The 20,441-nt window shown below is 41.2% G+C and overlaps 1 long non-coding RNA gene across 1 annotated transcript; it reads left to right on the forward strand.

The window, feature by feature from the left end:
* Nucleotides 1–9,656: 9,656 nt before the first annotated feature.
* LOC138810025 (uncharacterized) lies at nucleotides 9,657–19,311 on the forward strand. Its single transcript, XR_011366992.1, has 4 exons — nucleotides 9,657–9,769; nucleotides 12,937–13,084; nucleotides 17,576–17,644; nucleotides 18,158–19,311. It is a non-coding gene; the product is annotated as an uncharacterized lncRNA (long non-coding RNA).
* Nucleotides 19,312–20,441: the final 1,130 nt, after the last annotated feature.

The following is a 20,441-nucleotide window of genomic DNA, read 5'->3' on the forward strand; positions in this document are numbered from 1 at the left end:
CCTGGGTCAAGAATCATCTGTGTATTTATTTGTTGCATAAGCTGTAGCTACTAAAAATTCTGATGTGAACACCTGGGGAAAGTATCTTATGACAAATGACTACACAAACTGTATACACACACACAGTGCCATCCATTTGACTATTTAGCAAAATTGCATCAGAGTTCATCCACCTAGGAGTAGAAAATAAGTACTCTGAAATTAAAACATTTCTCCTTTGTCATTCACAGCAGAAATCATGTAAATTTGCTTGGCATTGCCGTGTACTATTATGCATAGTCACATTTGTACTTTGTTCTCACAAAGAATACTGCATTTTTTTTGCATCATCTGAAGGCAGATGAACAGAAAAAGCGTCACATCTTGGGAAAGAAGTGATCTCAGGGCCCAGCCCAGGTGACTCACGCCTGTAATCCTAGCTACTCTGGAGGCTGAGATCTGAGGATCAAAGCCAGCCCGGACAGGAAAGTCTGTGAGACTCTTATCTCCAATTAACCACCAGAAAACCAGAAGTGTTGCTGTGGCTCACGCAGTAGAGCACTCGCCTTGAGCTGAAGAGCATGGGGACAGCGCCTAAGCCCAGAGTTCAAGCTCCATGACTGACCAAAAAAAAAAAAAAAAATTACACTGGCCCCTAATTTGGTGCTCTATCCATGTTCCATGGAATTGTTATCTGGGATTTTGGGGTCCTGGCGTTGGCTCCCTGAACCAGGGCTGGCAGCAAGGAACCACATCACAGCAGCCATGATAACTTCCCCTGCATTCCCATCAGCCCCCACATTCGGGCTGTCAGCACCTGCCAGGTTAGCAGCAGGATTTGCCAGGTACTTAAGACAATAACCCTAAGGGGTTTTGACTCTCAAATCTTTACACGTCTCCTCAATCCACCCCAAATAAATATACATTCATAGTAACAATGTGGTGTTTGTTATGAAAATAGAACTTCAAACAAATCCTCCAGCACCTTCCTTCCCAGGAAAGGAGTCACAAAACCTTTTCCTGGAGAAGTGTAGGAGAGCTGTCAATGCAACCCTTCAAGGAAGAAATTCTGAAGGTTCAAGGGAGCTGTGTGGGGGGACAGGGGGTGAATTTGGTCCCTAGGACTGCCATAACAAATACCACAGGCTGAGCAACTTCCACAACTGAAAGATTTCTTCTCCTAATGGTAGAGATCTCAAGTTGCATGTGAAGCTATGGTGTGAGCAGGACTAGCTTCTGTGGAGGCCTCTCTCTTGGACAATCTTTTCTTGTACCTCCCTAAGTCTGTCCCTCTATGAGGATTTATGTCTTAATCTCTTCTTTTTTCTAGGGACATTAGTCACCTAGTACTACTGCCCCACCCTAATGACCACATTTTCCCTTAATTACTTCTCTAAAGGGCCTGTCTCCAAATGAAGGCTCCTCCTGAGGGACTGGGGGCCAGGATTTCAGCATAAATTTGAGGGAGGACACAGCCATCCCTATAACAGGAGCTGTTTCTGGAATCCCGAGAGGAGACATGGCAGTGTTTGTGAAGCTCAGGGCTCTGGAGTTCAGTCTGCCAATGACATTTTCTTGGCAGCTAACGCTTCATCTTCCTAAATCTCAGCTCCTCCTCTTTGTAAGAAAAGGAAATAATAATTACACCCACTTCATAGGGTTGTTATGAGCATTAAATTCCAAACACTTGGTTCTCTGTATTCACCAGTTCTGCCTCTACAGCTTCAACTGACTGAATTCACAATACTAAAAAAAAAAAAAAATTAAAAAAAATTACATCTGTACTAAACATGTACAGACTTTTTATTCTTGGCATCGTTCCCTTAACAAGACAGTATAACAACTATTTACACCACATTTACATTGTATTTTGGTGTTAGAAGTAATCTAGAGATGATTCAGACTTAGGTCATATGCAAATACCATCCCATTTCATATAACTAACTTGAACATCCACATATTGGAGTTTGGGAGGGGCCCTGGAAGCAATTCCCCATGGGTGTCAGAGAGAACTATATATATATATATATATATATATATATATATATAAAACAGCACACCACACAGACAGGACTTGCTAAATGTGAGCTAATGTGGTCTGGCAACCAGGCTTCGCTGAGGCTCCCAAGAAAACCAGAGGAGGGAGGTCAAGACTCCAGGGCTTTGGCCTGTCTTTACCTCACTGTCTTGCTCCAAACCCCGGCCAAGCCTATCCCTGTCCACTCATCCTGCTTCCTTTCCCTGTTACAGCCACCCAGCATCCATCTTCTGTCCGCACAGGAATTCCATATGGACATTTTTCTTTTCTTCTGTTTTCTTTTGTATTGGGCCTTGGCTCTGTCCCTTTGGTTTTTTGCTCAAGACTAGTGCCCTACTACTTGAGCCACAGCTCCACTTCCGACTTTTTGGTGCTCAATTGGAGATAAGAGTCTTGTGAACCTTTCCTGCCAAAGCTGGCTTCAAACCATGATTCTCCAGTCTCAGGGAAAGTAGCTAGGATTAGGGGTGTGAACTTGACCATTTTCCTTCTTAAAATCCTTCAGGGCTATTTCCTTGAACAGGGAATAAAAGAGGTTAAAGTAGAAACTCAATCCTGTGGTTCAACTCCTTGGCTCTCTCCTCACCAGTGTCACACTTCTCTTACTCGGGGTACCTTGACTTCTCTTCCTCCTTGTACCTTGGCCTCAGATCATCGCCGTGGTCCTTCAGTCCCTTGTCTCCCCAGAACCGTGCCATATGCTGTTTCCTCCCATGGAATATTCTTTCTTGCTCATTGGTTGATGGTTTTCACTCTACCCTGAAAACATGGCCTAAACATTACTTCCTCTGGGTTAGTTAGTCATTTCTTCTTGCCTTCCTCACGCTGATGGAAGCTGGACTCCCTACCAAGCTCTCAGCACTTAAACACTGTTTCTTAGCACCATTTATGTGGCCTGGTGCTTGGCCACATGAACTTAAGTGGGTGTGTTGTGGATTGACTTGATAGATGAATGATGGCCAGAGGAACAGGGAAGAGATGACAGGTTATTTCTAATAGATTTATAGCTTTCTGTTAAAAAACATCTGCTCAACTCATGCTACTTAATACACTTCTGTAGATTTGATGTAAAAACTCATCCTAATACTCATAGAGGGATAAGAGACAACTCTTCCACTGAACTATAAGGTCCTAAAATGGAAAATAAGATTGTTTGAGAGAACTGGGCTGTTAGATGTATGCAAAACCAGCTTCAATGCTTATATGAAAAGGCTGCATATCTGAGGTATCTGAGATTTTATGAATGAGTTATGATAAGGTCTCACAACTTCTTAGGATGTCTAACAAATCCACAGAGGCAGGCAATGTTGAATACATTGAGATATAAAGTCAACAAGCCAATATGGTCTTGGGTTAGCAGTGTCTCCAAGCACCATTAAGTACAAATCCTATTCGAGAGAGTTGTTTTATTCCACACCTGCTGTTATTTCTACAAATAATTTGAAAATGCAATCACTAGTCCAAAAAGAACCAAGAAAACATGAAGCTAGACTCCATGAATAAGAAGAAGAAAGAACAATTTCTTTCTTTTTCTTTTTTTTTATTGTCAAGGTGATGTACAGAAGGGTTATAGTTGCATAAGTGAGGTAATAAAGTACATTTGAACAATTTCTATGATTAACTCATCCATACAATCCGTGTTGGTCAGTCTTCCATTAATATAACAAAACACCTGAGATGATCAACTTTAAAAGAAGAAAGGTTTCGTTCAGACTTAGTTCATTTCAGAGGTTTTAGTCCATATGATTGAACAGCCCATGATAAGGCAAGGAGTGTTTGGTAAGTCAGCTATAAAGGAGGAGGGTGGGGAAGTGCAGGCCAGCTCTCCCTTTTGAGAGCAGAGCCCTGATATCCTAAACTTTCCACTAGGCCCCTCCTCTTAAGAGTCTCCAGTACCTTCCATTAGCATCAAGCTGGGGACCAAGCCTTCAACACATAAACCTCCGTGAAATATTCTAGATCCAAACTACAGCAGACATAGAGGCCTAAAATTGACAGGGACTGTAAGCTCTGTCTTCACACTAAAAATTTTAATACTTTAAAGGCAAATTTGAATTCAGGGAAAATGATTACATAGTATAAAACTGATTTAGGAAAAGGAAAAATCTTCAGGTGACAACTGCATGGAATAAAATTCTAGTGAACAGCTTAATAGCAGATAATGCTCAATTATAGACAACAGGCGAGGGATAAGCAATATAAATGAGAGAGAGAGGGATGCCACCAGACTGAACGAAAAGAATGAGCATATATTTAATTAGCTTTCCTGCAGCAAAGAGAGGAAAAGCTGAATTAATATTTAAAAACAGAATACCTGAAACCTCTTTAATTCATTGCATTTGTTCCTAGGGCTTCCAAAATAAATTATCCCAGAGCTTATGTTTAAAACAACAGATACATTTGATCTCAGATTTCTGGACATTAGAAATCCAAACTCGGCATGTCTGCAGGGCCTTACTCAATCTGAAGACTCAAAAGAGTTCTTTCTCAATCCCTCCTAACTCCTGATGTTCCCTACAGATCAATAGTATTCATTTCTGCTTGGCGGTTCCTTCCTCAGTTTACCTCCTTCCTTTCAATTTATTCCACACAGCAAAGAGGATTCATGATGTGCTTTGGACACTTTGCCTAGAAATCTCCTCAGCTTAAATGCTCCTATTTCCCATGAGAGACTCAAGGCACATCATAAAGACCACTTCATCTTAATCGTAGCTGCAAATATTCTCTTTTCAATTGAAATCTTAACCTGAAGCTCCAGGTAAATACAGATTTTGGTGATGGGGTGAGCATCATTTTCTTCATTATAGACATTACTCACTATAGTCAGTCACCAGAAAATTCTTCATTTGAAAAATGAAGGAAAATTGCATCTAGATAAATCATAGTGAAGCTGCAACCAAAAAATATCTCAGAAGCTGTCAGAGAAAGAAGGCATTAGTTGTCAAACGAAGTGCAAAATCTCTGCAAACATGTTAAGCATGATTGGGACAATCCAATTAAAATATGTACCAAGATTTTTATTTCTTTGAGATGAACAAATAAAGAGCCCCTCCCCTGGGCTTGAGATAGAAGAGATGATACGCTTTTTTGATCCTTCAAATCCTTGGACAAAATTCTAGTCTCTTCCCCCTTGTTCGTAAAATACAGGATGAACAAAATAATCACCATGTTACTTAAAGCAAAAGTTCCAGTACCTTAAGGTAAAGCATAGTAGATTACACTGAAATCCCAGTTACTTGGAAGTAGAGATTAAGAGTATCACAGTTTGAGGCCACTCCAGATAAAAAGTTAGTGAGATTCTCCATCTCAAACAAAGCTGGGTGTGGTAAGCATACTTGTTTTCTCAGCAATTTGAGGAACATAGGTAGAAAGATCACAGTTCAAGGTTGTCCTGGGCAAAATCATGAGACTTTTCTTCCTGATACAACTAAAAAAAGGACTGGAGAGGTGGCTTAAATCATAAGAGTACCTGCCTAACAAGTATGAAACCCTGAGTTCACCAAAACCAAAAACCAAAACGGGAAAGGTCAAATCCAAATTCAAGTTCAGGTTCAAAAGTCCAAATTCAACTTCTCCTCCGGAACAAATAGGGTACAGCTCTGAGACATATGACAGGTGCAATAATCATAAATAACAGGAAGTGGTGGTGATATCTCCTTTCCTCACCAAGAGAAAGAAAGACACCTGCGCAGGCAAAGTTTTAAAATAGGTCAGATGAGCTCCACAAGGCACACCAATGTCCTGGAGAGGCAGCTCATAACTCAGGAATGTATGCTTTCTGTGTTCTAGACTCATGGAGTAGAGAGTTTGCTGGCTGCTTGGTGCTCAGCATTAAACCTCTTCAGGTCCCTCCATGAGGAAGCACTCTATTTGCTCAAGAACGGAAAGCACTCAATTTCCATGTTTTGAAAACCAAGGCAAAAAGCATTCTTTCTACTTCCTGGTATGAGAGCAGACACCTGACCAAGGCTCAACTGATTGACACATCCCTAGCCCTAGACACTGGGATAGTAATCAGATGGCTACTGTATAGGAAGGCACCTTGGGCAGCAGGGAACCTTCCCTACTTTGCTTCTGCCACTTCCCCTTCCCACATCCCAGCTAGCATCCTTAATGCTTCTCTTTTCTGTTGTTGATAAAGGGTGACTCTTCTTGCTACAGCATCCCAGAACAGCCTCTTTATTTACCTGCCCACTCTCAGCATCTGGTTTTCCTATAGTGGTCTCACACCAGGTTCTTTTCTGCACTAAGACTGTCACTGTGCCAAACCAAGAATCCTCCCTGAGATGCTATGCTTTATGCAAAGCCACACCTAGCACTCATCCTCCACCCAAGAGAGTCACACTAGAAGGGCACTTTTCAGGAATCAAACTCTCCCTGGACAATGGTCTGACTTCCACACTATCATAGAAATTCACTTATCTATGTTGTTTCTATCTCTGTGTAGAAATGCACACACATGTGCACACACACACACACACACAGAGAGAGAGAGAGAGAAAAGATCTGGGTGAAAAATCAAGTTCAAAACCCGTGTGCTTCAATACCATGCTGGCATTAAAAAGGTGAGCATCATTACCACACCTGACCTGACCACCAATATTCACTAAGGAATACATCTTCTTTTGCTCCTCTGGGTGGATGATGTTAGAACATCTCTGAATTTTTCTTTAGGTATTTCTTTGCATTTCCAGTATCTGTCAAAAATCCTTTTGGTCTTAAATATGAATTGCAATTACGCATATAGAGACATACACACATACACACACACACACACACACACACACACACACACACACACACACACACACACACACATTTAGCTAGATCTTCCTGTCATGCCCTTTTTCTTATAGAAAAATGTGTCTTAGGAGCACTTTCCAGCTTTCTCTTTCCTAATGTTGGCACTGCCCTTCTAGGGCCCACATAGTCTGTTGTTTAGGATCTCAACATCTGCCTGTTTGCCTGACAGAGCCCAGAACTTTCAATCTATCTATCCAAGTAAGTGTTACAGGCCCTTATGAGCGAGGGTAGGACCACAGATCAATCCAAGTTCCTGTTCTCCAGAGCCAAGGTCTCTACTCCTGGGAGGAGGACAAGGGTCTCAATGAGAGCATCCAATCTTCCATTGTCCTTCCCTTGGGCCAAACCCTCATCTTCCTATTGTCCTTGGAAAGCCCCTTGCAGAAGGTTCCTGGCTGTTCTGATTCTCAGAATCAGCTTCTCTAATGTTCATGAATAGAGATTTGCCTCTGTTGAATGGTCCCAGTCATGCAACTATCAACATTTATATGACCAGCAATACTGTGGAGAACTATAGTACTTCTAAAGACCCTGAGATATGCTAAGCTCCTCATGAAGTGGCAACTATAATATTACAATGCACTTCATGAATGAAAGTAGAGAGGCACTGAGGGATTCGTCAGCATCCTGCAGCACCCAGGCCCTGGGGTCAAGCCCCAGAACAGGAAGGGAGAGGAGAGGAGAGAGGAGCAGAGAGGAGAGGAAGAGTCAACATATTCTAACAAATGTCACAATAAAACTCACTAGGGTACAAAGGGGGAAGATTCCAGTATCCCCCTTTAATCCCCAAAGGAAGTTTACAGGAATATTGTCTGAGGGAAGAACTTTCTTCATCATCCAGGACTTGCTAGCCACACTACAGAAACAGAGAAAACCAAATAATATGAGTGCCTGGCCTCAGTCTCCTGGCAAGCCCAGCCTTGTGGGTGGTAATGGCACACATGGATTGGAGCATGGCTCTGTCACTCACAGTAACCCCAGTTAGTGCCTTGGGCAAGTCATTGATGGCACTGAGATTGGTTTCCTGACCACAGGGCTGCCCCTCCCTTTCTTGGCATCTACCTTTGCAACACATCATTGACTCAGGAACCCTCAGCATGCTTTCTGCCTAGCTGCCTTCCACATCATGCCATGGAAGAGGGAACTGGAGGGCAGAAAATTGAGGTCATTGTTTATTATTATTATCTTTAAGTAGTTGTACAAGGGGGTTTCAACTCAGGATGTCGATTTATATGCATAGTACATCTTGATCACCCTTTCATCATTCTCCCCTTGTCTCTCCCAATGCCACCCATCCTCAAGTTACCCAGTTCCATTTTCACATACGGGCATTGAATATTCTGAGTGCATTATTCCAGCCTTCCTCTCTCCATTTGTCTGCCGTTACCCTTAACCTCCATTCTCCTTACACATGACAAGTTTCAGCTTTCTGGTATTCATTTGGTTAAACTGTTTACCACTGGAATCCTTCCCTGCATATAGCATATTTTAGTTTGACTGTGTATATATTTGATTGTGTATATATGTCCCTACGGCCCTGTATGTATTTTCACATATATTTATATTTTAGATCTAATTTCCACATATGAAAATAAACATGTGCCCCTTGACTCTAAGCCTAATCTATTTCATTTAACATATGATTCAGTGGTATCATCCTTGGGAAATTATTCAAAAGATTACAAGACAGGATCCAGTAAAGTCACCTGCACTTCCATGTTCACTGCAGCACTGTTGACAAGAGACAAATTATACAAACAACCCAGATGCCCTAGAATGTATGAATGGAATAAGAACATGTACTATATAGTTATAGATTTATATAGATGAGACATTATTCATCCAGCAGGAAGAATTATGTCATTTGTAGGGAAATGAGCAGACCTAGAAAAAAATGTGAATTCTTGATTTTTAAAAAATAATCATCTAACTTCTGGGTACCAGTAATCCTCGTTTCTAAGGAGGCTGAGATCTAAGAATTAAGGTTCAAAGCCAGTTCAGGCATGAAAGTCTGTGAATGAAATTATCTCCAATTAATCATGAAAAATCGCAAAGTAGAACTATGGCTCACTAGCTTTGAGCAAAAAAAGCTCCAAGACAGTACCCAGCTCTTGAGTTCAAGCCCCAGAACTGGCAAAGAAAAAACATGATCTAGCTTAAATTGTGCACTGGTAGCTCACAACTATAATCCCAGTTACTCAAGAGGCTAAGATCCAGAACACTGCTTTGAAAGCAGCCAGCAATGAAATATCCATGAGATTTTTAACTCCAAATAACCAGAACTAGAGGGGTGGCTCAAGTGGTAGAACACCAGGTGTGAAGAAGCAAGCCAAGGGAGCTTACAGCCCTAAGTTCAAACCCCATTCCGTAGCAAATAAAAATTTAAAAATAATCTAGCACAATAGCCAGTCCTTTCCTCTATCCCTTGGAGAAGTCGGGGTGCCAAGCTTGCTGACCTGTTCAACTCTGAATAGTTCCAAGTGCCCTGTAAATATGGGCAGCTGTAACCCCATCTTTAGCTCCATCATCATGGAACATGCCCAGCAGGAGAGAGACACACATCCCAAGGACCTACAATGGCCCCTCCTGACGCTGACAATGCTCCCATTGGCCATGGCTGTTTTCCCATTTGCCAATCTGCCTACTTCGTTCTTAAATGTTCCTGGGTTTCCAGGAGTACCCACATCCTTCTTCTCTACTGATAACATTTACTAGAACATCATGAACTGAATGTTCTCAAAGAATTACTCAAGTGTCTGCTGCTTTGAAGAATGTTTCGTGAATGTTTATCTGTGCAAAGCAAGTGGTGGGGTTCACACACACTCTGAGAGTTCTGGCAGCCCAGGTGGAGTGAGGAAAACAGCGTCCAGCCACGGAGCCATTGGCAGAGAGAAGAAGAGAAGGAAAACTCTCTGCCTGTGTTACCAGTATCCACACTGGGAGAAAAAGGTAGGTGGGGACCAAGGTTTGGTTTGGTTTGGTTTTTAATTTTTTTCCCTTGATGCACCAGGATGCCAGCTGATACACTCACTTCCTGTGACAATCTCCTAATTCTAGCTAAGGAAATGGCCCTGTCCTCATGTGTGCCTTGAACTTCTAGGGCCTTGTGGACCACAGAGCAACAGAAAGAAATGCCCATCTCTGTGCTATAATGGTGCTTTGTGGGGAGCTTGGAATGTCACTTGCCTCTGGGCACCACAGACTTCCTTTTTCAAGGAAGAATTAAGTCACCAGTCTGCCTTCCAGTTTGCGAAAATATTATTTTCACGGGCTGCCAAGAAAGATGTGTTGTCAAGCCAGCTTAGTGGTTAATTAAAATGTGATGGCATCTATCACAAGAATGCCTCAAATACTCTTGCTGAGCTGTGAGAAGTTTCACAACCAGGGTCAGGTGCCAGGCCTGCTTCCACCAGGCAGGTACCTGTGCCCGTGTCAGCACTGTCAATGCCAGCACCCACAGCCAGCTCTCTAATGTACATGTGACTGCCTGTTGCTTAACCAAGCCCTTTTCAAATAGGGAAAGTTTGTACCAAGTGTGTGCAGTTATCAAAGCGCAAACAATAGCAAGCTGTGGTGAGGAAGTAAGGGCTTTATACAGCTGGCATCTTCTCAGGCTTATTGGCTGCCTAGCTATCGTGGGGAGTGGAGTCAAGCAGCAAGCAAAGAAGTCAATGACTCATGCTAGCTTCAGTTGCTATCCTACAGAAGGCTCAAGTAGGCCACTATGTGCAAGACATTCCAGTTCTAGGTTGCAGTGAGAGGGGTCTTCTTCAACTGAAGGCAATTTGGTAAAAGAAAGATTTTCAAATGCCACCTTGGGGTCTCTGCAAGGAAGGGGCTGCAGATTTGTCCCCATCCTGTAGAAGAGAGACTAGATATTCCATGTGAAGTGCATGATATAGAAATCATCATTCTGCATGCAGAGCTCAGCTTTGGACCTGCAAGAAAGGACTGTTTCTTATTAGAAATGATTTCCTAAGTGGATAAAACTGTTTAGTTAGGATATATTTTCTTTTTTATGGGGGGGGGGTCCAGTCGTGGGGCCTGAACTCTGGGCCTGGGCGCTGTCCCTCAGCTCTTCAGCTCAAGGCTAGCGCGCTACCACTTGAGCCACTATGCCACTTCCAGCTTTTTTCTTTTTGCTTATGTGGTGCTGAGGATTCGAACCCAGGGCCTCATGCATGCAAGGCAAGTGCTCTACCACTGAGCCACCTTCCCAGCCCAGGATATATTTTCTATATGTGGATGTCAAGGAAGAAATTCATAATGAGGGTTAGGGTTTCATGGCCTCTTTACTCTGTACATCTTTCTGGAAAAGTTATCAGAGAAGTCTTTGAAGAGGTTTTTTTTCTTGTTTTCCTCATACCTATCTTCCCTTACCAAGAAGAACTTGGTCAAATAAAGAGCATAAAGCATTCAAAGAATGTTTTAAATACCATCTTTCTCTTTCAATACAGAAATCTCAATGATTTTTTCAGGCACAAAATATCTAACCAACAGTTTGCATGTACCATTTTTTATCACTTCTAACCAGTTTTATTAATAGTTTGGATATATATATATATATGTATAGTTTGGATATATGTTTGTATATATACATGTATAATTCTAAGCAATAAAGTTGTAACATTTATAATTTTATGCAATTCCAAAAGCTCATTTGTATACTTGGGTGCTGGTGGCTCACACATGCAATTCTAGCTACTCAGGAAGCTGAGATATGAAGATCAAGATTTAAAGCTAGCCAGAGCAGAAAAGTGTATGAGATTCTTATCTTCAATCAACCACCAAAACCTCAAAAGTGAAACTATGGTTCAAGTGGTAGAACCTAAACCTTGAGAAAAAGATCAAAAAGCTAAAGGATAGTGTCCACACCCTGAGTTCAGGTCCCAGGGACAGCACACACTCACAAACACACCCAAAAACCCTCATTTGTCAAACTATTGTATTAGATTATGATTTTTGTTCCACCTAAACTAGCTTTGCCATGTTGATTTGATTGAAACTTTCTACCATCGAATTTCTTCAAGTGCTTCTGATTTTGCATTTCTGCATATATTTTAAATTCTTCTCCCTCTTTCCCTCCCTTTCTCTTCTTCCCTCTCCCTTTCTTCTATTCATAATTTCTTCCTCAAACCACATCTCATGCTGATGACTCAAGACTCTGTCAGTGTTGATGAAATTGAGAAATCTTGAATTCAGAAACCAGGTCAAAAGGCTCCTGGTTAGTCCTGCTTATCCAGGTGTTTTCTTTATCATGAGCAGATATGAGATCCCACAAGTCAATGTTTCTCAGCTCTATCACATCTACACTTCTACCTGGGTTTACAAAATAACTATTTTAAATTTACCTTACATTGTCCTAAAATATAATTTCTAGTAACATATTTGACAAAGATAATTTCTTTTTTGTACATTTTTATTGTAAAAATGTTGTAAAGAAGGGTTACAGTTTCATGAGCAAGGTAATGAGACAAAGATAATTTCTTAATGAGATATACAGTGAACTTTTTATCACAAAAGGAGATAAAGGCAATTTTATAATAAGCACATCATTTAAACTGTATTATATTGTAGAGATTATCTGGAAATTTTTAAATAAGATGCAATGATAATCAAATGTAAAAATGATTATTATACATAAGGAATAGTTATGTGCTTGTACCTCCACATAACGAATGTTTCAAGATTTACATTTGCAGAAAGTAAGGGGAAATGTCCTTCTGGTGTGGAAAGATTCATTTGTGAATCATAAAGAAGCAAACTACCATGCTGCCAGTGAGCCAGGATTAGAACTTCAAGCAGCTCTTGGCTGAGAGCCAGGGAGAAAGCAGTGAGCTGAGTCCTACAACCACAAGTAACTGCATTTGTATTCTGCATACTCGCAAGAGCTGGAAAGAGAACTCGGGTTCCAGAAAGGAAGACAACCCACACAGCAGTCAGATCACCTGCCTAATGAGATGCTAAACACAAGTCCCAGCTACAGAAACTAACAGAAAGGCACTATGTATTGTCGTAAGCCACTTTAGAAAAAGAAACAACTTATGATAATTTTGTTCTGCCTTCTCTTTCTGGAACAATCATCTCCAACATATTATATGATATCTTTTTCATAGAAGCATAATCATACCAAATGAATATTGTCTGCCGAGACGTTCAAATCTGGTCACTTCTTCATTGTACATGATTGACTGGTGAATGGCCAGAATGCACTTGTCCGCTCCATTTGAAGACCAATGGATGCTACATTCAGCTTATACACTTGTAAGTAAATACATTTGGTGGTATGCAAGTATATACAAATATATTCACTGAAATATGGTAGATTCAAAAGAAAACTCAAACAGTGCAATTTATTAGAAAGGCAAAGTCAAAGTTCAACAAAATAAACACCAGGAGGCAGTTACTTGATAGAGATAGAGTGGGAACAAGGGGTAAGCAAATGTAGAGAAGAGGGAGAGAATGCAGTCAATATTTCAGCCAACAAACTGGGAGGTCTTGACCAGCAATATATCTGACAAAGGCCTAATATCAAAAATGTACAAGGAGCTTAAGAAATGAACCCCTCCCATAGCTAATAAAACAATCACTAAATGGCCAAAGGAGCTAAGGAAAGACTTCTCAGAGGTAAGTATGGCGAAGAAATATATAAGGAAATGCTCAACATCCCTGGCCATAAAGGAAATGCAAATCAAAACAACTCTGAGATTCCATCTCACCCTAGTTAGATTGTCCAATATTATGAACTCGAACAATAACAAAAGTTGGCAAGGATGTAGAAAAAAGAACCTTATTGCATTGGTGGTAGGGATGTAAACTTAGTACAACTACTCTGGACAACAGTCTGGAGTTTCCCTATGACCCAGCCATACCGGTCCTAGGCATCTACCCAGAACATCACAAGCCAGGATTCCATAAAACAGCTGCACATCTATGTTCATTGCTGTACTCTTCCCAATAGAAACAGCCCAGACACTCTACAATAGATGAGAGGATAAAAACAAATATGGTACCTAAAAACAATAGAATTTTACACAGCCATTAGAAAGAATAATAGTAATAGTAAATGATAATAATATCCTTTGCAGGAAAATGATTAGATCTAGAACAAATCATGTGAAGTAAGGTAAGCCAAGCTCAGAGACACAAACAACACATATTTTCTTCTATATGCTGAAAACTGGACCTAAAATACACTAGGACATGGTAAACCATATAGGACTCTAAGCATTCGCACACGGGGAGAACAAAGAAGGATACCAAAGGAGGAAGGAAGACAAAGGCACAATGCCTATATGTCTCTGATTATATAAAATAATATTTATCAAAATGAGCTCCAAGAAATGGAAATAAGAGGTGTTTTTTGGGGGGAGATCCTGTCGTGGGGCCTGAACTCTGGGCCTGGCTGCTGTCTCTCAGCTCTTCAGCTCAAGGCTAGCGCTCTACCACTTGAGCCACAGCGCCACTTCTGGCTTTTTTCTTTTTTCTTATGTGGTGCTGAAGAATCGAACCCAGGATTACAAGGCAAGCACTCTACCACTGAGCCACCTTCCCAGCCCAAGAGGTGTTTTCTTTGTTGATTTTCTTTTCTTTTTGTCTTATTTGTTCATTTATCTGTGTTTGGGAGGGTAATGGGTGGCACGGAAATGGAGGGACAAAGGGTGAACAAATGCAGAAGTGGTACTCACTAGACACTAGTAAAATTTTCAGTACACTGAAAATAAACTATACAACTTGTGAGTCAGGACGGGAGGGAAAAGCTGGGAGAGAATGAGAGAGGGGTGACATTGTTCAAGAAGAAATGTACTCCTTACCTAACTTAGGAAACTGTATATCACTTCTATAATAACAATAAAAATAAAAACCTTTGGAAAAGAATCCAATGTATATACTACAAAATTAAGAACACTGGGGGAAGGGGTGTATAGGGGAGAGATGAGTAAAAAATGTTGAGAGGGATAATATTGATTCAGATGCATTGTATTCACGAACTGCTTTGTAAAATGGCAAGTCCTTTGTACAACTACTTAAAGATAATAAAAAATGAAAATTCTTTTTTAAAAGATCAGAATGGCTGTGCAGTCCACATGACAACCTAAAGTCACCTCAGTCTTCAAGAAGGCCCATCAGAATGTACTAACATGTTTAAGAAGCAACAGTAGCTCAGCACACAGCCGTTTCCATGCTGTTTTAATAAGAAGAGGATTCTGCCAAGACCGCCATCTGGCCATGGTCTCTCTGGTGGGGCAGTTCCTCCTCCCTGAAGGGAAACCCTCACTTCCCAGCCAGGCCTATGTCCTCAGACTCAAAGCTACCGCCCTCCATTCCAGCCCTGATCAGCCTTGTAGTGCTCTGCGTATCTATCCAGGCTTTTTTTCTTCTGGTCCTTGGACGTGGTTACCTCAGTTTGAATTTGAATGTCTTCTTTTTCTCTCTTTTACATTTTGCCTGCCATTATTGTGTTTGGGAGAACATAACAGATTGGATTAAAAGTGTGTACATACTGGGCACAATGTTCTCAATTAGCAAACTATGACCTCTCACACCAAATCTACAGATTCTATGCTCACTAAATAAAGTTTTACTGGGACATAGTTATATCCACACATTTACTGTTGTCTCTGCCAGTACTGTGCCACAATGGTAAAGCTAAATATTTGCTACATGTGGCCCCTATACTCCCTGGATATTTACAGAACTTTGCTATCCCCAGACCTACCTAGAGAGACCTAGAACACTTTTCTTATACTTGATAGTCTCTCTTTCTCTCCCTGTCTCTTTCCCTCCCTCCCTCTCTTTCTCTCTCTCGATCTATCTCAACCTCTCCTTTCTTATAGGTTTTCTTTTTAATTTTATCAGTCTTTTCAAAGAACCAATAGTGACTTTAACAACTCAATACTACATTTCCTTATATATGTGCTCTAAGTGGGGTATTAAAGGTACCACAAAGCCCTATGTATTCAAGGCTTAGTCTCTGAGGTGATAACCCTGGAAGGTTATAGAAGCTTTAAGTGGGGTCTGGCAGGAGGTCTTAAGTCACTAAGGATGTCCTCAGGGGGACTTGTGGGATTCCAGTCTTTCACTCTCTCTTCTCTGCAATAAGACTTTATACATAGTCTATGGTGCATTCTTCCTCTTTGTCATTCTGCCCCCTGTTCCCACCATGATGTCTTGCCCTCATAAGCAGGCTAATGCAAGGAGACCATCAGATCTTGGACTAGAACCTTCAGAACCATAGCACATATTTTCCAAGTTAATTGCCCTAGATATTTTGTTACAGTAACATAAACTTGATGAATACCATATGTGCATGTGACTTTCATTTTGTTGCTCATATTTATAGTTTCCTTAATTAAATAATTGCCTCATTCATCTCCATTCTTTTCCACCTTTGGATGCTTAAGCTTTTTATTTTTTCTGTCCCTCCTTGGTCCCATGACTTTCAATGTCCCATGAAAAGCCTCGGTGTTTTTTGTTACCAGATGGTATGTAGTGACACTTTAATCTTTCTTTATTCTAAGAATTAGTGTGTGTGTGTGTGTGTGTGTGAGAGAGAGAGAGAGAGAGAGAGAGAGAGAGAGAGAGAGAGAGAGAGAGAGAGAGATTGAGAGAGAGAGAGAGAGAGAGAGAGAAACAGAAACAGAGAGAGAGAGAGAGAGAGAGAGAGAGAGAGAGAGAGAGAGAGAGAGAGAGAGAGAGAGAGAGAGAGAAAGTGTCTTGAGGCTTGAACTCAGGTCCTGGATGCTATCCCTGAGCTTTTTTATTCAAGACTAGCATTCTACCAGTTGAGCCATAGCTCTACTTCCAGCTTTTTGGTGGTTAATTGGAGTTAAGAGTCTCTTGGACTTTCTTCCATAAACTGACTTCAAATTGTGATGTTCAGATTTCAGCCTCTTAAGTAGCTAAGATTATAGGTGTGAGCCACAGACACCTGCCAAATCTAAGAATTTCTAAAACACTGCTCTTAAGTCTTTAAGTGGATAGATTTTGTTGTTGTTGTTATTTTTCCTTTTACTTCTCAGTTTCTTCTTTATTGGTCAGAGAATGTGGCTGTTATGATTTTTTACTTTTTGGAGATTATACTGAGCTTTTCTTAATACAATGTGTATAATGTATATAAAACAATGTAGCTTATGATGCAATGAGACTTTATAAATATTCTGTGGGTGCATTCTTCCTCTTTGTCATTCTGTTCTACAAACAAATATGATGTACATATAATGCAAATACAAGATTTCATGTTTCATATAGTTTTTTTGTCTAATAGTTGTGTGTGTGTGTGTGTGTGCACGCGCACGCGCACGCGTGCGTGCGTGTGCCAGTCCTAGAGCTTGAACATAGGGCCTGATCACTGTGGCTGAGCTTTTTTTGCTCAAGGCTAGAGCTCTACCTCTTGAGTCACAGTTCCACTTCTAGGTGGATTCTTTGGTGATTAATTGAAGTGCCACAGGCTTTTTTGCCTGGGCTGGCTCTAATAGCAATCCTCAAATGTCAGCCTCCTGAATTGCTAGGATTACAAACATGAACCACCAGTGCCTACTTTAGCTATCTAATAATTTTAAGTTACGTAGATTTCAATGCTACTATGTTAGGTAGCTAAAGTTTTATGTATTTAGTGGAATGCTAAGTTTATTGCTAATAGTATACTCTTTTGATCCATGTAATACATTTTGTCACAGTCTATTTTTGTGGTTATATATAACTAAACTGGTATTATATCTTTGCCCATTTCTTTATCTGGGCAAATTCATTTAGGTTCTATCATACAAAGGACAGAGGCAAACATGTGCAGAGCCATACACCAAAGTTCCTGGATGGAATGAGGTATGTTGTCTTCAACAGCTCAGCTCCACTGAGGGCTTATGGCCCCTGTCTCCTTAGCTTGGAGGACTCTTGCTGTGAGTCTGATGGACATCTTCTCAGAAGCCCCTCCCCACTGAGTTCACCTACAGGGTTCCACTCCCCAGCCTAGTCATGGCCATTCCGTGTTGTATTCACAGTACTCAGGGCTCTCTGAAATGTTTCACCAGCCTATTTGTTTGCCATTCATTTCCCCCCATTAGGGGACATGAACTGGACATCACTAAATTCTTGGTGACTAGCACAGAATGAGCACTCAATAATTTATTTACCAAGTAAATAAATGCCCACGAACAACAGCTACTGTCAGCTTCATCTAACAAAAGTAGGCCCACATACCTGTTCAAACCTGAACTCACAAGACCCTCACCCTGTTGAAGGTGTAGATCAACCACAGAGGCTCAGCTATTTGGTACAACCCTGAGCCATCTATTGCAGAAGAAGGTGTGATCAGCTTTTGCTCTACTTTTGCTGCAGGACTTGGAACAGTGCATTGATGTCAGAGGGAAGAGAAGACAAAGAAGGAGGATCCCAAGCACGGTGCCCATCGTGTTTTCCTGAGGTCTGAGAGGACCACATCCCCAGTTGTCCCAAAGAAGGGATGTGGAGGCCCATGAGAACCAGGGCTGGAATGATGGAGCCCAGGAGAGCTCAGCCATGAGCCTGCCTCTCTTCTGCCCCCTATTGGAAGACAAGGAATTGCAGCCTCCATAATGCAAATTTCCACCCTCCGTTTGCATGTGCCACTCCACAGCTGCTGAACACATGACCACATTCTTGCCTCCACAGATAAAACAACAGCCAAGAGGCTTGTGCCTTTGTGTCTCTTTTGAAAGATAGAAATGCCTGGTCAATTTCCCTTTGTAGAGAGAGGGAGCAGGAATCCCTGAAATAGTTACTAATCTGGTGGTGTGTTATCCATAAAATAAACAAGGGGAAAGAAGCCTAAGAATTCTAATATGAGGCAGGGTGAGAGTCCTGGCATTAGCAGATCTTCCATACTTGAGAGTCTTCTGCACTGAGCTCTTCTGAAATGCCAGAAATGGAACAGTGAGGGCTTCATCTCGTTCTTCCTCTTCCCCCATCTCACCCACCTTCCAGATCCAGGGATTCCAGGCAGATCCTCCTCACCGACTGTCACAACACATTCCCATTCTATCTGCCCATAAGTCTTCTCCAGATACTACTACCTGCTTTCCATCCAATTTACATGCGCTCTGGGAAAAGAGAGAAGGGGTCCTGAAAGTCCAGAAAAGCAATTGTTCACTCTGCCAACTTCTTGTATCAAAATACACCTGACACAGGACAAGGAACAGAATGAGATCTGGAACTTTAGTTTGAACTCAGTCATACTTATTATGCCTTCTTTCTTTGACCCACTCCTACAGCAAACCTAAATTGATGAAGGCTCACAGTATTAAACCATATTCAGGAAAAATTAGATCTAATGTCTTAGGGCAACTGTCCTAGATATTCCAAAACAATGAAGAAGAAAAGTCTGGCTGGGGGCTGCTGGCTGACAACTCAGGAGGTTGAGATCCAGAGGATCATGATTCAAAACCAGCCTGGGCAGGAAGGTTCTCAAGACTCCATCTCTAAGTAACGAACCAAAAGTGGAACTGGAAATATGGCTCATGTGGTAAAGCATCAGATATTGGATTAAAACCTGGTACTGACAAAAAGTCTGAAGTTTCCTATTACTCAGAAATGAAAATATTTGTGAGGATAAAAATAATTGTGTTTATCATCACACATGGCACACATGTATCAAATCACATAATATCCATAAGCATGTGCAAATATTATATGATAATTAAATCTCTCTTTTTTTGCCTGTTTTGTGCCCATTCAGGGCTTGAACTCAGGATCCACACCCTCATTCAGCTTTTTTCAGTCAAGGCTATTACCCTACCACTTGAGACTTACCTTCACTTCCAGTTCATCTAATTTTGTCTTCTCAAAAATATAAGATATGCACACTGATTATTATTAAGCTTATTTCCTGAATATCCTTGTTATCTTCATGCAGAGTTTTTTGGTAACACTTGGTAAAATGGGAAACATTTATGACACATTTTAAGCTGTGATTTTCCCGTGGCCTCTGGTCCGCTGGCTGGTTTAATTTGGCTTCCACTTTCCAAGGATCTCAGTCAGAGAACACAGGGCAACAGCAAAGGTCCCTGTGTCAACTTCTGGGACATGGCCTCCCTGCTAGGCTTCCAAACAAGGTCTGTACTTGGCCTTGACCACACCAAGGGTTGAGACATAACTTAGTGATACTAGAAGCCAGCTGATGTGTCCCCACTCAGAACTGTATTTCAATTCTGTGGTTGTAGAAAACAAATGGTCTGCAGGACCAGTGAACCAGCAACTGGGAAAACTGTCTTCAATTGTGTATAAATGCTGAGTCCTTAACTACTTAAATCTTTGTGTGTGTGTGTGTGTGTGTGTGTGTGTGTGTGTGTGTGTGTGTGTGTGTGTGTGTGTGTGTGATATGTATATGTATGTATGTGTGTGTGTGTGTGCTAGTACCAAAGCTTGACCTCAGGACCTGACCACTACCTCTTAGCTTTTTTTGCTCAAGGTTAGTGCTCTATCACTTGAGCCACACCTTCACTTCCAGCATTTTACTGGTTAATTAGAGATAATAGTCTCTGCGATTTCTCTGTCTGAACTGGCTTCAAACCTCAATCCTCATATCTCAGCCTCCTGCGTATCTAAGATTACAGGCATGAGTCACTGGTACTCAGCTAGATAAATT

This window comes from Dipodomys merriami, unplaced genomic scaffold (genome assembly GCF_024711535.1).
Source record: "Dipodomys merriami isolate MVZ:Mamm:240054 unplaced genomic scaffold, mDipMer1.0.p SCAF_5, whole genome shotgun sequence".
Taxonomy (NCBI): Eukaryota; Metazoa; Chordata; class Mammalia; order Rodentia; family Heteromyidae; genus Dipodomys; species Dipodomys merriami.